The sequence below is a fragment of the Chiloscyllium punctatum genome, chromosome 45 (assembly GCF_047496795.1).
Source record: "Chiloscyllium punctatum isolate Juve2018m chromosome 45, sChiPun1.3, whole genome shotgun sequence".
NCBI lineage: Eukaryota > Metazoa > Chordata > Chondrichthyes > Orectolobiformes > Hemiscylliidae > Chiloscyllium > Chiloscyllium punctatum.
Window position 1 is genome coordinate 56,925,527 of NC_092783.1, and position 16,928 is coordinate 56,942,454.

Sequence of the window (16,928 nt, forward strand, 5' to 3'; positions counted from 1 at the left end):
TGAGAGAGTAATGTGAGAGAGGGAGTGTGAGAGAGTAGTGTGAGAGAGGGAGTGCAAGAGAGGGAATGTGAGAGAGGGAGTGTGAGAGAGTAGTGTGAGAGAGGGAGTGTGAGAGAGGAAGTGTGAGAGAGGGAGTGTGAGCCAGTAATGTGAGAGACAGAGTGCGAGAGAGGGAGTGTGAGAGAGTAGTGTGAGAGCGAGAGTTGTGAGTAGTGTGTGAGAGAGAAGAGTGTGTGAGCGGGAGAGAGACAGTGAGAGAGAGAGGAGTGAATGACAGAGAAAGAGACAGTGAGAGAAAGTAGTTGTGAGGGAGAAGGGGAGCACAAGAGAAGACTGTGAAAGAGGATTTGCGTGAGATAGAGTGTGGAAAAGAGTGTGTGAGAGCACAGGGGAGTGTATGTGAGTGAGCAAGTTTGGAAAATAGAGAGATGTCGTGTGAGAGTGAGAGAAAGAGAAAGAGAGAGAGACAATCAGAGTGTGAAAAAGCAAGGGGGTATGTGTGAGAGAGGAATAAGGGGGACAAAATGTGAGAAAGACGTGATATGAGGTAAGTGTGTAAGTCTGTGTGTGTAAGAGGGAGAGACTCAAACAGAAAGTGTGTGTGTGAGAGAAAGACAATGTATCAGACAGAGGGACAAGTGTGAGAGAGAGATGTGATGTAGAGGTTTGAGTCAGTGAAAGCAGGAGTGTGTGAGAGAGAGAGAGGGCGAGAGAGAAGCAAAATGCTGAGGAAACTGTCAATACATGAATCATGTACGAAGGGCTCCTCTTAGTGGCCCTGGAGCTGAACAAATGGAAATCTCCCAAGAGCTGTTACGTTTACTGGAAGAGGAGGAGCACAGTCTAGTGCAAATGCTGCAGTGCTGGTGGAACACATGCAAAGGATTCTGAATAACATTTCAGCAAAGGGAGAATTCAGGGGGAGAAAGACCCAGAAGGGGCTGTTCACCTGTTACAAGGAGATGTGAGACCTGCTGGAGTTCTTTGATGTTCAAGATCTTGGCAAAAAAAAGGTAGGATTATCTTTTCATTTCAGTGCTCTTAATGAACAGATCTGATTTTCCCGTTAATGCTTATCGAAAGCAGAAGCCTTGTATCAGTGTCACTGATCTACTGCTGGGATAAGCTGCAGTGTACAGTATCAGGGAAGTATCAAGGCAGCAAGTATAGAAGTGAAGCTTTTTCAGGAGTGTTGTTTATATTTAAAGGCCCCTGTTTCTGTCCAGTGTACATATCTGCCTTTGCCTGCAATAAACAGCAGGTTGAAAAGCCAGGACCAGTTTCTACCGTGTCAGCATTTGTACAGCAGCCACTACAGCACCTGTCCTGTTCTATGGAGCAACCAGTCTTCTCACTCTCTCTTTCATTCACACTCTCTCACCTACTCTCTCTGCCTTCCTCAATTTTCATCCACTCATTTTCCCAACCCTTTACTCACTCCTCCATGTCTCATTCTCGCTTGCTTGCTTTCTGCCCCTCTCATTCTCACCCCAATTCTCCTTTCTCTCTGTGTGGCCCTCACCCATTCTCTCTTGATTTCCCCAAAAGCCCCTCACCCTTTTCTCTCATGTTTCCCCCATCAACACTCTCCCCTCTTCTTGCTGTCCTTCCCTTGTGGTCCAACTCTCTGCCAGAGGTTTGCAATCTCTCTCTTCCCCTCTCTCCCATTCTGTCTCCTTCCCTTCCCTCTACCAGTGTCTTGTGCCCACTCTCTCCCAGCCCCTCTCTCTTTCTCTCTCTCTCTCACTCATTCTCTAGCAAACAGGATGGCTTGTCCACCTTGCTGAAGACACCAATATTGACGTGAAGTGCATGGTGATGACATCATCATACCCTGAGTCTCAGCCAAGAGAAATTTGATTCAAAGACCATAGGCAGCTGGCACCAAATTGAGAGCTTAGAGCTTTAAGTATCACGATGTATTAAACAATGCAATCCCAATAATATGTTAGAAGTCTGTGATTATTATCGATAAACAGAGAACAGAGACAGCGTGGCTATGAGAGAAATCGAGGGAATTTCCTGACTGTCCCCAGGAACCATTCTGTACCTCGTTATCCGTGCCATCCACTCCACACTTTCCCTGAGATTTTCCAAAGGTGTATGTATGAAAACCAATCCGCCCTGACAGAGGAGGGTGGACTCATGCTGTGCCATTGGGTGTGAATTGAACATACCAACCTGGACCTTACAGCAGAGGGGCAGGCTATTCAGCCCAACTGGTCTGTACTGTTCCACACAGCTTACATTACACTTTCCTTTTCACCAAACCAAGTAAGTCGTCTAACATGACCCTAACGCAGACCCTGCATGAGGTTCTGGTAGTGCAGTGGTCATGATGGACCCCTGGGTTCAAATCTCACTTGTTCTGGAGGTAATTCTCTGAACAGGTTGATTCCACCAGGCTGAAACTCTGGTGGTACATTTGGTGCAACTCTTCTAACTAACAAAGTTCACATCATCATAATCTGCGCAACAAAGTGAAGATTTAAATGACTTTTGGGTTATATTCTGAAGTGACCCCAGATTAAGTCTCAACTAAACACTCAATTTCTGCATGTCTTATAGAAGTGTTTTCATGGCTACACTGATAAACCCAACATTGCTTGCTCATCTCCTTTTGAACTGCGTGGCTTGTGAGGGCTATTTCAGAGGGCAATTGAGAGTGAATTGGGTCACATGTAGGCCAGACCAGGTAAGGATAGCAGATTTCCTTCCCTAAAGGACAACAGTGAAGTATTTGAGTTTTTACAACAAATGATTATAGTGGCCATGGTCACCATCACGGAAACTGTCTTTATGTTGGATTTAAATGGCACCAGTTGCCATGGTGACACTTTAAATATCTTTGGAGTCATGAATGCCTCACGGAGCTGAGGCTGAGTTGCTTGTTGCCTCCTTTCCTACCCATGATCCTCCACTGCTCCCACCATGTGACCTATTGCCAAGCCCCCACCCTATTTTAAATGGACACTGCTTCCACATTAATTTTCCCATGTAAAGTTCAGTTATATTGGAAAGTAGAGCTGCCACCTTGAGCAATGAAAGATCCCGCAAACAGCGGTCATGTGTCCATTTGGATTCTCCCTACCCTGGCATGCTCTATTCGAGTAGAATTCCAAAAGAGGATTCAGGTAGAATCCCCACAGTGTAGAAGCAGGTCATTTGACCCATCAAGTCCACACCAACTCTCCAAAGAGCATCCTGCCTACCCTATCCCAGTAACCCTGCATTATCCCATGGCTAATCCACCTATCCTGCACATCCCTGGACACCTTGGGACAGCTTGAGGTATTTTCATTTTTCAGGTTGGGGGGGCTGCAAGGGGAGGATGTTCTCCTCACTGATGTTCCTTACCCAGGTACGATTCCCTCACTATAACATTATTGTTCAGCCAGCAATGCCCACATCCACGAGCAGATAATAAACCACACCCAATTGAGACTGGTGTGTAGGTAATATGGTGAGGAACAGGGATATCTGCTCCAAGGCCTGCATCACCCACTGGTTAGCAAGTTCCATACGTAAACATGACAAACTTAAAGCCACAAAGTTAAAACTTCACCATCCATGAGGGTTATGCTCTTGGAAATCTTCCTTAATGGTAAACGTTTAAGCAGTGAATACACCTTATAATGGAAGTCAATTGCATAGGTTCCAGAAACGAATATGCACAGTATACAGTAGAAAAACAAAAAAACAGCAATTAATGTTTTATTACTATAATGTCCAGCTGGAAAAATTACACACAGTTTGCCCCATCTATTCTTATTATGGGGTTCTCTGGTAGAATTCAATAATCATAACCACAATGAACATCCATGTGTAGATGCTCCAGGCAATAATCTATCATGCAAAGCACACCCTCACCCTCTCTCTGATACATACACACCCCCTCACCCTCTCTCTGATACACACACACACACACTCTCAGATACACACACACCCTCACCCTCTCTTTGATATACACACACCCTCTCTCTGACACACAAACACACACACCTTCTCTCTAATACACACAAACCCCCTCACCCTCTCTGTGATACACATACACACACACCCTCTCTCTGATAGACAGACACACACACACACCCTCTCTCTGATACACACAACCGCCCCCCCACCCTCTCTCATACACACACATCCTCACCCTCTCTCTGATATACACACACACACAAACACACCCTCTCTTTGATACACACACACCCTCACCCTTTCTCTCATACACACACAAACACTCTCACTGTCTGCCTCTCTCTCACACACACACACACATGCACACGAACACACACACTCTACCACAGAGCCTTATTTTACATTAATTGAGGATTTTTCTTTGTTTCTCGGCTTTTTCTCCACAGTTTGGTTTTTGTTCTGATAAACAAACCTCAGATGTCCCATGGGTGAAATGGTATATAGGATGTTATAGACGGTAAACAAATCTGCACGTAGTGAAGACTCATGTGTGAGACTTTGCTATGCCGCCTCATTGGCTGCAAATCACTTTGAGAACTCCTGGTGATGTACAAGGTGCTAGGTAAATGCCAGCCTTTTATTTCCTTTCACCAGCCAAATAGAAGAAGCTGTGATGGTATTGGATAGCACGGAATTTGTAAAGAATAAGAAAGAAAAGCCACCATAGCATTGTTCTCTCATTACAGAGTGATAACTGGCAGCAGGTTTAACCAAGGGTCACTACATCTCAGCTGGTGTGAGAATTAAACCTGTACTGTGGGTTTCCCTCCACATTGCAGAGCAGCCTTCCAGCCAACTGAGCTAACCAGCCCCCACAACAGGCTACTGACCAAACAATGGACTTGATGCTCAGACTTCTGTTGTGAACTTGGCCTGACAGATTCCATTAACTTACTCCTGTTTCAACCTTTTCTATTGAGTAGGTTCAAGTAACTGCTGCCGTTGTACATTACAAATTGCTAACCTGAACCTTAACGCAGCCCAGGTAACAATAAAATGATTTCTATGGTAAAATCAGATTGAAAAAGCCCGAAAGGTAAACACACACATCTCAAGCTCATTTTCAATTCTGCAGTGAACAAAAAGCAGAATTGTGATGGCATGGAAGAAGAGTGTGAGGGAATACAAAGTGTGAGTTTCCATTCACAACAATAAAGAGAAGAACCAGTAATGGTGCTAACTGTATGAGCTTGTCATTCTCCAGGATAAGTCAATCCATTTGATTGACACTTCATCCATCGTGTACAAAATTCACTCCCTTCACTACCGATGCTCAGTAGCTGCAGTGTGTGCCATCTACCAGATTCACTGCAGAAATTCACCAAGCCCCTTTCAACAACAAACCCACACCATTTCAAAGTGAAAATATATTACCGTTCCTTCACTGTCACTGAGTCAAAATCCCTGGAGCTTCTTTCATAACAGCGCTGTGAGTGTCTCTACGTCCAAATTTGTAGCGACTTGAAAAAACTCAACTCAGTATCAACTTCTCCAGGATAATTGGGATGGGCCATCAATGCTGACCCATCAGTGACTCACATCAGTGAATGAATAAAATAACCATACCTGACTGAGAGTGGTAGATGTGTCGAATTAGAATTCCTACAGTGTAGGAACCGGCCCTTTGACCCAACAAGTCCACACCAAACAGTAACCCATTCAGATCCCTTCCCCTGACTAATGCACCTAACCTACACATCCCTGAACACTATGGGCAACTTGGCATGGTAAATTCACCTAACCTGCACATCTTTCGATCGTGGAAGAAAATTGGAGCACCCAAAAGAAACCCACACAGACACGGGGAGAATGTACAAACTCCAAGCAGACAGTGACCTGAGGCAGGGATCAAACCTGGGACCCTGGCGCTGTGAGCCATCATGCCACCCCTAATGTAGCAGTGTATTTGTGTACAAACTGACTATATCATTACAACATTGACAACACACAGAACAATGGCCAGTTATACCAGGTGCAAAAATTAACTTTTTCCTGGCTACATCAGTTCTGAGGGAGAGTCACTGGACCCAAAATGTTAATTCTGCCTTCTCTGTTGCCAGACCTGCTGAACTTTTCCAGCAATTCCTTTTTTGTACCAGTTATACTACCAGCTTCTCATTACCCAATGGCCAGGGGAGCTCCATACATAAAGCATTACAATCCAGAACAAAGCCAAAGCTACTTCCTTGATGAGATTATTTGTGAGTGAGCATCCTCACAAACTGTATTACACAGTGTGCATTATTATGAAGTTGCTGTTCTGAAGCAGTAACCAAAACATGCCTGAAGGATGCTGCAGATATGATGCTCTTACCTCTGCGTCTGAAAGGTGTGGGTTCACTTCAGATATTTGAACACTAAAACAAGGCTGAGGCTTCAAGTGCTGTATTTTCAAAGGAGTCACTGGCTTTTCTTATTCACACAGCAGATATGTGCATTGCTGGCTGGGCCAGCATATACTGTCTGTGCTTAGTTGACCTTCAGAAGGTGGTGGTGAGCTGCCTTTTTGAACCGTTGCAGTTCATCTTCCATTACAGTGCTCTTAGGAAGAGAGTTCCAGGTTTTTGACCAACATCAATAAAGAAATGGTAACATATTTCAAATTCAGCATGAAATGTGACCTGGAGGGGAATGAGCAGTTGGTGGTGATCCCATCTCTCTGTCATCCTTGACCTTTGAGTGATAGAGGTCACTGATTTGTGTGCTCCAAGAATTGGACAAGGCTCAAAGACTGTCTAGAGAGTTATCCCCAGTTTTGTAGCTAATGTTTAGCTGAAACGTCACTAGAGTAGATTATGTGCTCATTATTATGTCGATGTTTGCATGACTTCACTGTGTATAAATTGGTCACCATTATTCCTGTCAGTGTTTTAAGATGTCTTGAGGTGATGAAAGGCACATTAGAAATGCAAGTTCTGTCTCTCTATGGGCATGACTTTTCCTTTGGTTGACAAAGATTGAGGACACAAAAAATGGAATTGACAGGGTCAGCGAAGAGGTGCCACCTTGCCTGCACTGACTGAGTTGGTTGACCAATGAATATCCTTCTAGAAGGTCAGGAATTGTTGCATAAAATGTGGAAACTGCTACATGAAGGGATGTGTATTTACTCCAAGGGTGAATGTTAAAAGAAACACTCTTAGTATTGAAAGATTGATGCAGCTCTGGAGGGTTACAACAACTGTCAGTTTGAAGATCCTTGAAGGGTCAATTTAGACTGAATAGTTAGGGGCAAGGAAAAGTGGAATGGGTTGATGAAGCTGTTAGTTTTAGTTCAAATGCCAGATAATGCAGAGTGTGAGGATGAAGGTAATGTTCTCTGTTTTAGCCTTTCTGAAAGATAACATCAGGTTAGACAGTTTAAGAAGTGTAGAGATACAGTATTATTTTAAATCAATTTTAGCCTCTCCCAGTATTAGAACCAAGAGCTGATAGGTTCAGAGGCTGAATCTGATACTTAATGGGAGAAGATTATCTTGGTTCCTTTATTGGATGCAGTCCCTTTCACAATGTGCCTTTAATGGTCAGAGCATTGAGTACAACAGTTGGGACGTCATGTTGCAGCTGTATGGGACATTAGTTAGGCCATTTTTGGAATACTGCACCCACCTCTGGCCTCTCTGTTATAGGAAGGATGTTGTGAAACTTGGATGGGTTCAGAAAAGATCCACAATGATGTTGCCAGGGCTGGAGGGTTTGAATTTTTGGGAGAGACTGAATAGTTTGGGGCTATTTTCCCTGGAGCGTCAGGGGCTGAGAAGTGACCTTATAGAGGTTTACAAAATTATGAGGGGCATGGATAGGGAAAATAGGCAAAGTCTTTTCCCTGGGGTCAGGGAGTACAGAACTAGAGGGCATAGGTTTAGGGTGAGAGGGGCAACTTTTTCACACAGAGGGTGGTGTGTGTATGGAATGAGCTGCCAGAGGAAGTGATGGAGGCTGGTACAATTACATCATTTAAAAGGCATCTGGATGGGTATATGAATAGGAAGCATTTAGAGGGATATGGGCTGTCAAACGGGGCTAGATTAATTTAGGATATGTGAACAAATTGGACCAGGGGGTCTGTTTCTGCACTGTACAGCTCTATGACTATGACTCTAAGAGTGATAAATATTTAACAAAAAAAAAGACCTGCATATGCTGGAAATCAGAAACAAAAACAGAAATTTCTGGAAAAACTCAGCAGGCCTGACAGCATCTGTGGAGAGAAATCAGAGTTAACATTTCGGGTCCAGTGACCATTCTTCAGAAACAGTTCTGAGTTTCTCCAATAATTTCTGTTTGTGATAAACACTTACTTCCTCTTATATACATTTCTAGGTCAATGTCCAACACCAAGTTCAATGTTATTTCAGACTTTCAAACTTTTCCTCATGTATCCTCACTCTCCATAACAATCCATCTGTCTGGGAGTCTAACTCCATCTAGACCCTGCTTACACTTCCATTGTATTCCACCTCTCCAGCTGACCTGTATTGCTCAAGTATGCAGCCTTGAGATAGAACCACATCAAACCCAGCTTATGATATGTAAAATGACAAAGCTTAAAAGATGTCTGAGGTTTCCAGTTCCACATGTTTGGATGACCCAGTTTTATTTTGCACAGATAATATATAAGTTGCTGATGTGGAACATTCCCCGAGATGGAGGTTTCTATGGGACACAACCTTTAGCTGTAAGAGGATTTCTCTTGGACGTTGATGTAGGGTATTTCCCGAAGCAAGCAGAGGATTATAATGAACTAATGTTTGTAAAATCCTCCCCAGCAATAGCTGCACAGGGAAAATACTCTGACGTTGACAGTTATAAAGACATATGATATAAGCACATTGGCAGAGAAATCTGACAGAAATAGACAACTGAAGAATGCAAATAAAAACAGAAACTGCGGCAGAAACACAGCAGTCTAGCTTCATCTGTGAAGAAAGAAACAGAGTTAATGCTTTAAGTCCAATCAGACTTTACTTCTTCAACAATAAAAACAGAAATTACTGGAAAATCTCACCAGATCTGGCAGCATCTGTGGTGAGAAATCAGTTAGCGTTTTGGGTCCAATGATCCAATGCTATAAGAGAGAGGCAGAATAGGCTGGGGCTGTTTTCCCTGAAGCATTAGAGGCTAACGAATGACCTTATAGAGGTTTATAAAATCAGGAGGGATGTGGATGGGGTGAATAGCCAAGTTCCTTTCCCCACGATATGAAAGTCCAAAACTAGAGGGCATAGGTTGAAGGTGAGAGGGGAAAGATTTAAACAGAACCTAAGGGGCAACTTTTTCATGCAGAGTATGTATGTATGTATGTATGGAATGCATGTATGGAATGAGCTGCCAGAGGAAGCGGTGAAGGCTGGTACAATCACGACATTTAAAAGGATGGGTATACAAATAGGAAGGGTTTGGAGGGATATGAGCCAAGTGCTGACAAATGGGAGTGGATTAATTTAGGACATCTTGATGAGTTGGACCGAAGGGTCTGTTTCTGTGCTGTACAGCTCTATGGCTCGATGACTCTAAGAGTGATAAATATTTAACGAAAAACCAAAAGACTTGCGGAAGTCGTAAATCAGAAACAAAAACAGAAATTGCTGGAAAAAAACTCAGCAGGCCTGGCAACATCTGTGGAGAGGAGTCACAGTTCACATTTCAGGTTCAGTGACCATTCTTTCGAACCAATTCTGAGTTCCGTTTTTGTTTCTGATTTATAGCTTCCACAGTTCTCTCAGTTTTGATTTTCCTTCTTCTTCAGTTCCGCAGAGTCTTATTGTACTCAAAATGTTAACTGTTTGACTCTCCACTGATGTTGGATTTCTCCTGCACTTTCATTTTTATTTCAGAATTCAACCATCTGCAATATTTTGCTTTTATTATTAAGGAACACAAACAGTAAACTCAGACTGACCAGCGAGTGGAGAAGCTCAGAGGTAAATTTTCAATGTCCTGTAGGTCCAAAGCAGACACATGAATTATGAGAGAGCTTGAGTGAGACACACATGGTGGGTAACACCATCGGCTCTGAGTTATTACAGGATCATGTTCTCCTTAAGACACCTGGGCACAAACACTGCTGTGCATCACTGAGGGAGTGCTACACTGTCACGTGTCATCTTTCAGCTGAAATGTTAAGTTGTCAGACCTCTCAGTTACATGTAAAATGTCCTGTATTAAATGGAGGGGAGTTCGCTCTGTAGGCCTGGTCAATATTTGTCCCTCAATCAACATCCGAACAAAAACATCTTATTTGACCATTACCTTGTCATGGTTTTTGGGATTCTGCAATGGTCAAATTGGCTACTATTTTACAACAGTGCAAAAATATTTAATGGACAGTAAAATATTTTGGGACATCAAGAAAGTTCTTTACCTTTTTTAATTTTTAAGCAGCAAAATAATAATGGGCAAGAGTAACATTAAATGAACAGTATCAATCTTTTATCTAGAATCTCTCTTTTCCTTTATTCTGTCAATCTAATTCTTTCCCGTCCATCTAGCACTGTCACAGTAACTGATTCAAAAATGCTCAGAGACTGGTACATTCACTGCCTCTGGCCATTTTTATGAAAGATTGCCAACATTTCCACGTGACAAATACACGGAACTGTATCGAGCCGCGTTAGGTTGCCAGCTCATATCCACCGGAATCATTTATACCATACATTCCCAATGAGCTGAGACCAAGACTTTTTCCACAGAGGGTGGTGCGTGTGTGGAATGAGCTGCCAGAAGAAGTGGTGGAGGCTGGTACAATTACAGCATTTAAAAGGTATCTGGATGGGTATATGAATAGGAAGGGTTTAGAATCATTGAGTCATAGAGATATACAGCGTGGAAACAGACCTTTCGGTCCAACCCGTCCATGCCGACCAGATATCCCAACCCAATCTAGTCCCACCTGCCAGCACCCGGCCCATATCCCTCCAAACCCTTCCTATTCATATACCCATCCAAATGCCTTTTAAATGTTGCAATTGTACCAGCCTCCACCACTTCTTCTTGCAGCTCGTACAACCCTCTGCGTGAAAATGTTGCCCCTTATGTCTCTTTTATATCTTTCCCTTTCACCCAAAACCTATGCCTTCTAATTCTGGACTCCCCCACTCCAGGGAAAAGACTTTGTCTATTGACCCTATCCATGCCTCTCATAATTTTGTAAACTTCTATAAGGTCACCTTCAGCCTCCGACGTGCCAGTGAAAACAGCCCCAGCCTGTTCAGCCTCTCCCTGTAGCTCAAATCCTCCAACCCTGGCAACATCCTTGTAAATCTTTTCTGAACCCTTTCAAGTTTCTCAACATCTTTCTGATAGGAAGGAGACCAGAATTGCACGCAATATTCCAACAGTGGTCATTTAGAGGGATATGGGTCAAATGCTGGCAAATGAGACTAGATTAATTTACGAAATCTGGTCGGCATGGACGAGTTGGACAAAAAGGTCTATTTCCATACTGTACATCTTCATGATTCTATGACTCTAAGATGAGATTAAACTCACTGATGACTTCTGCTAAAATGTTGGCTGGAGAAAATCTCTAATATCAAGGCATGCACAGGTGGCAGTGCTGTGGAAAAATGTGATTGCGTTGTCTTGCTCAACGCGCTCAGGTTGAGGAAGATCTGTGTGGCGTATAATAGAAAACAGAGAGGGACCACATGTTGTAACAGGACAGAGGAAACAAGAACAAATGGATATGTAACTGAACACATCGAATAGTTGTATTGATCAATGGGTAGTGTTCGTGGGGAACAATGAACAGTCGGATCTGGGGAAGAGGTCACAAATCTTACAGAGAATACACAAGGCAATAGCATGCAGGGAGCAAGCAAAGAGGCATATGAGAATGAATGTATCTGGTTTAAGGATGGCATTGTCCAGTAGTATTGAAATAACTATTGTTATGAAGGTTAGCTGTGCTCAATATAGTAATATACTAAGTAAATGAGAAATATATCATAAGGCAAAAAGACATCCTGAAGGAGGCAGTATTGCTGTGGGAAAATGTGAATGTGTTGTCTTAAGCAATGCATGTGGACAGGAAGGGAGTAATGGAGAATGAAAGGGGCTGATAGGAATAATTCAGGCAGAAGAAGACTCACTTGTCCAGCTAACCTTCCTTACGTGGCTGTAATGCTCTGTAGAGGATGATATAAATTCCTCACATCCTCCATGCTCCTCAGAGAGGTGAGAATGCTGGCAAAACCTCAATGCAATTGGAATCATCATAGAATCATAGAATCCCTAGAGTATGGAAGCAGACCATTTGTCCCATCAAGTCCACACCTATCCTCCAAAAAGCATCCCATCCAGACCCACCTCTCTAAGCTATCGCTATAGCCCTACAGTTCCTATGGCTAATCCACCTAGCCTGCACATCCCTGGACGCTATGTGCAATTCGGCCTGGCCAATCCATCCACCCTGTACACCTTTGGACTGTAGGAGGAAACCGGAGCACCAGAGGGAACCCATGCAGACACAGGGAGAATGTGCAAATTCCACACAGACGGTCGCCCGATGGTGGAATCGAATCTCGATCTCTGATGCTGTGAATTATGAATCGTGAAAAAAAATCTGAATATCAACATTTAGCGAGTAGGAGACGGCATAGATGTTTTTGGACATCTACAGAAACACAACTTACATTTATATAACATCTTTAATAAAATAAAGCCTCTCAAGGCATTTCACAGGAATGATATCAAACAAATTTTGACACTAAATCACAAATGGAGATGTTAGAACCGGTGACTAAAAGCTTAATCAAAGAGATTGGATTTCATTATCATCTTAAAGGGGATGAGGCAGGAAAGCAGACAGGAAATGCCAGAGACAAAGGGCCTTGGCAGCTGAAAACACAGACGTTGATAGAGCAGTAATCAAAACTGAGGATGTCCAAGAAACTAGAATCAGAGGAATGCAGAGATCTCAGAATGGTTGTGAGACTGGAACAGTGATCGGAGAATCAGTATAATGAAAAAGTTTTTTTTTCAAAATGAGGATTTTAAGATCTAACTCTATTTAAAAAAAGGATATCTGGGCCAATGTGAATGTTAGTAGAAGCGTTCTCAGAGTGTTGAAGATAATACAGTAAGATCTGTTGGAGTGAAGAACTGTTGTAGGGAAGAGTCCAGATTAGACTGGTGCGGGAAAAGGTCAGGCAGCATCTGAGGAGCACGAGATTCGACATTTCCTGATGAAGGGTTCCTGCCCGAAATGTGGATTCTCTTGGTCCTTGGATGCTGCCTGACCTCCTGTGCTTTTCCAGCACCACTCTAATCTGGACTCTAATCTCCAGCATCGGCAATCTTCGCTTTTGCCCGGTTGTAGGGAAGATCCTGTAGTCTCAGATAAAAGGAGTGCTGAGTTAAGGATGGATATGGGGAAAGTCCCAAACAGGGAAATCCATATTGCATGGTACAGTAGCAGTCATAGAGAGGATCCGACTAAATTGTGGTAGGACGAGGAAATTATTAGATGATACTAGAAGAGGAAGCATTGAGCGTTGAGGCAGGACTGAAGACAGGACAACCTTTTTGGATGATATTAAAACAGACCATAGAGATATCAAGAGTTTAGGGCAAGACTGCATCTAACAGAATGAGTCTGGATGCTCTTATCAAGGAGATCGGTGACATTTGAGATAGAATTTGGATATACAGCTAACAACTCGGGTCCAATTAGATTCTAATATCTTGTGGGTTTGTAAAAAAGTACCAGCTCAAGGTGTTTTCAGACAGGATGTCGTCCTGTTCATCATAGGATCCAAAAGCTGGTGATCAGAATATTTTTAATTTGCAAATCCAGATGCAAGGTTGTTATAACCTCCAGCACTCTCTTAGATTGAAAGAATTCAATGTGTGCCTTAAATTGCAATGAGATTTATTCAGAAGCCTGATACATGCCAACTGAAGAAAAAGGTGATACAAAACCAGGACAAAATTAGATTTATGCATTTTGCTGTTTGCAGACTCGAAAGTGTGGTGCTGGAAAAGCACAGCAGGTCAGGCAGCTTCAGAGGAGCAGGAGAACCAACATCTCAGGCATAAGCCCTTCCTCAGGAATGGGAGGGGGTGGGGCTGGGGGGACGGTAGCTGGGAATGTGATAAGCAGATGGAAGTGGGGGAGAAGATGGTGGGTCAGAGGGTGGGTGGAGCGGATAGATGTGGAGGGCAATGGACAGGTCAAGAGGGCAGTGCCAAGTTGGAGGCTTGTGACTAGGATATGAAAGAAATCAGTGTCTTTAGAAAAGAGACTGCCTCAGCTAAGCATCCTAATGATGTAAAAAAATGTCGTTTGTATACTCTTCATGCAAAACATCTGAATGTGCCTGGACTTAAAGGGTTAACCTCCCTAAAATGAAAAGCTTTAGATATTTCTCTTTTGAGCAAGAATGGTAACTGCAGGGAAAAGGCTGATTCAGAGATTGTTGTGGAGAATGGACAACGTGGTGTTGGGATAGAGGCGGTGAATGCAGCAGTGTTGTGTGACAAGATGATGTGCTCAGTCAGTGACTGAGGTGGGGGGGTGCATGCACCCCCTCCTCCCCTCCTTCCACCCCTCTCCACCCCCCCACCCCGCCCTCACCCCAGTTGTGTTCCTGCAATGTTGCTGCAATTTCCGATGTAATTTCCAGCGTAATTTCTCATATGCTCAGATGCTTTCTGGCCTTGAAGCAAGAGGACATGAGAAGGTTAGAATATTAAGCCCAGCCAGCTACATCCATAACCCATGAATGAATAAAACAAAACCTTGCCCTTTTAAATCGAAACCTAATTAAAACACACAAAAGGAAAAAATGGCGCTGCTGTTGTGACAGTCAGAGCTGAACCCAGTAGCCAATATTAACATGTCTGTCCAAAACTTGAGTGCTGCTGAGAAAAGACATAACCCTTTCCTCATGCAGTCCTCAGGACAAATGGAAGAAAAACACATTTCAAAGGGAGTGACAATTTACGCTGTGTGAGAAAAGTGTCTGGATTATTTGGCAAGTTGAATACGATCGGTGAAAATCTTGCCATTGAGGATGTACCAGGGAACCATAATCTCTCATGTTTTTACTTATTTCAACAAACTTGCAATGCCTGGCAATGTTCCTTTCCCATACAGAAGCTGAGTTCCCACATCCAAATACATGTAAGTTCTACCAAGTGTGCATGAGCCACATTGCAAGCCCAGAAGATAATCATAAATCGATGGTTAGCATAATTCTCTGCATACTTGAGATTATTCAGCAAATGCTGTCCAGTCACAGAATTATATTTCATATTAGACACCGTGTTCAAAGTTTTGCAAGCATAAATTGGTTGAACCATTTAATAGTCTGTGTATTGTGAACAGCTAAATGTGTGCACAGTCTGATATGGTCTGTCTTTATAAATTGTTGCTTCCTTTGAAATTTGGCGTTCTTGATGGTACCTTTGACAGTATATCTCCTTTTTAGTAATTGACAAGAGACTTTTTGAGCTGACTGGCAGCATTTCTGTAATCTCTCAAGTAGAGAAATTGAAATTTCAGCTGAACATTCTATCAACGACAGTAAAATAAGGCTTTGGATAAATCAGGATTTATCTAAACATTTATTCAGCATTTCTAGCAAGGTGTGTATTTAGCATTCATCCCAGGTCGCCCTTGAGAGATGATATTGGCCTTTCTTGAACCATGACAGGTTGTGTGTTGAACGTGCCCCTGTAATGCTGTTATGGAGGGCATTCACAGATATTGACCCAGCAATGATGAAGGGGTGGCTGATATGTTTCTAAGTTGGAATTGAGTGTGACTTGAAGCTAACTTTGGAGGGGCTGGTGTCTCTGAGCACCTGTTGTCTTGTCCTTTTCAGATGAATCCTTCAGGAAGAGCAGCTAACTGCTCTTTGAGGGAGACTGTGGCCCAATGGTCTTATCACTGCACTATTAATCCAGAGACCCATGCAATAGTCTGGGGACCTGTGTTCAAATCCCACCATGGGAGATGGTGGAATTAGAATTCAATAAATATCTGGAATTAAGAGGCTGACCAGAAACCCATTGTTGATTTTCAGAAAACCTAATGTTTGGTAGCAGGAGTGAGTCTTGTGTTTGGGAAGGGAAAGGGAGCTGCTAGCGAGGTGGTGGTATAGTGGGGACATAGCTGCCTTCCAAGCAGTTGACAAGGGTTCAATTCCCGGCCATTACATTATGTGTGGCAAGGTGGCACAGTGGTTAGCACTGCTGCCTCACAGCGCCAGAGACCCAGGTTCAATTCCCACCTCAGGTAACTGTCTGTGTGGAGTTTGCACATTCTCCCCCCCCCCCCCCCCCCCCCCCCCCGTCTGTGTGGATTTCCTCCGGGTGCTCCGGTTTCCTCCCACAGTCCAAAAATGTGCAGGTTAGGTGAATTGGCCATGCTAAATTGCCCATAGTGTTAGGTGAAGGGGTAAATGTAGGGGAATGGGTCTGGGTGGGTGCGCTTCAATGGGTTGGTGTGGACTTGTTGGACCAAAGGGCCTGTTTCCACACTGTAAGAAATCTATTCTAGCTTATGAAGCAAAGAAACCTTCAGTGAGTAATTGTTCTCCTTCATTACCTAGAAACATAGAAAATGGGAGCAAGGCTAGGCCATTTGGACTTCCAAACTTGCTTCGCCATTCATTATAATCATGGCCGATCTTCCAACTCAAAAACCTAGTCCTGCTTTTGCCCCATATCCTATGTTCCCTTTCAACCCAAGTGTTTATCAAAATCTGTCTATATCACCCAGCGAGATGATGAAACGTCTGCAGAAAAACACATCAGCTCAGCAAACAAATCTATGACGTCACCCACAATCCGAGCTCCAAATCTTTTCAAAAACTCTTATCATACAATGTTTTGGCTTTGACTGCTTTTTGTGGTAGAGAATTTCCACAGGCTCACTACTCTCTGGGTGAAGAAATTTCTCCTCATTGTCAATCTTAAATGGCTTACCCTGTATCCTTAGACTG

General features: G+C 43.2%; 1 protein-coding gene across 2 annotated transcripts in view; it reads left to right on the top strand.

Moving 5' to 3' along the window:
- The first annotated feature begins 835 nt into the window (after positions 1 to 835).
- cntn2 (contactin 2) overlaps positions 836 to 16,928 on the top strand; it is a 226,217-nt gene continuing 210,124 nt past the window's right edge. The window contains exons 1-2 of one of the 2 annotated variants that reach the window (XM_072563850.1): positions 836 to 1,013; positions 9,813 to 9,899. The gene's annotated coding sequence lies outside the window, so the exon portion shown is untranslated. The remainder of the gene's footprint in view (positions 1,014 to 9,812; positions 9,900 to 16,928) is intronic. The other variant, XM_072563849.1, reaches the window with a different exon arrangement.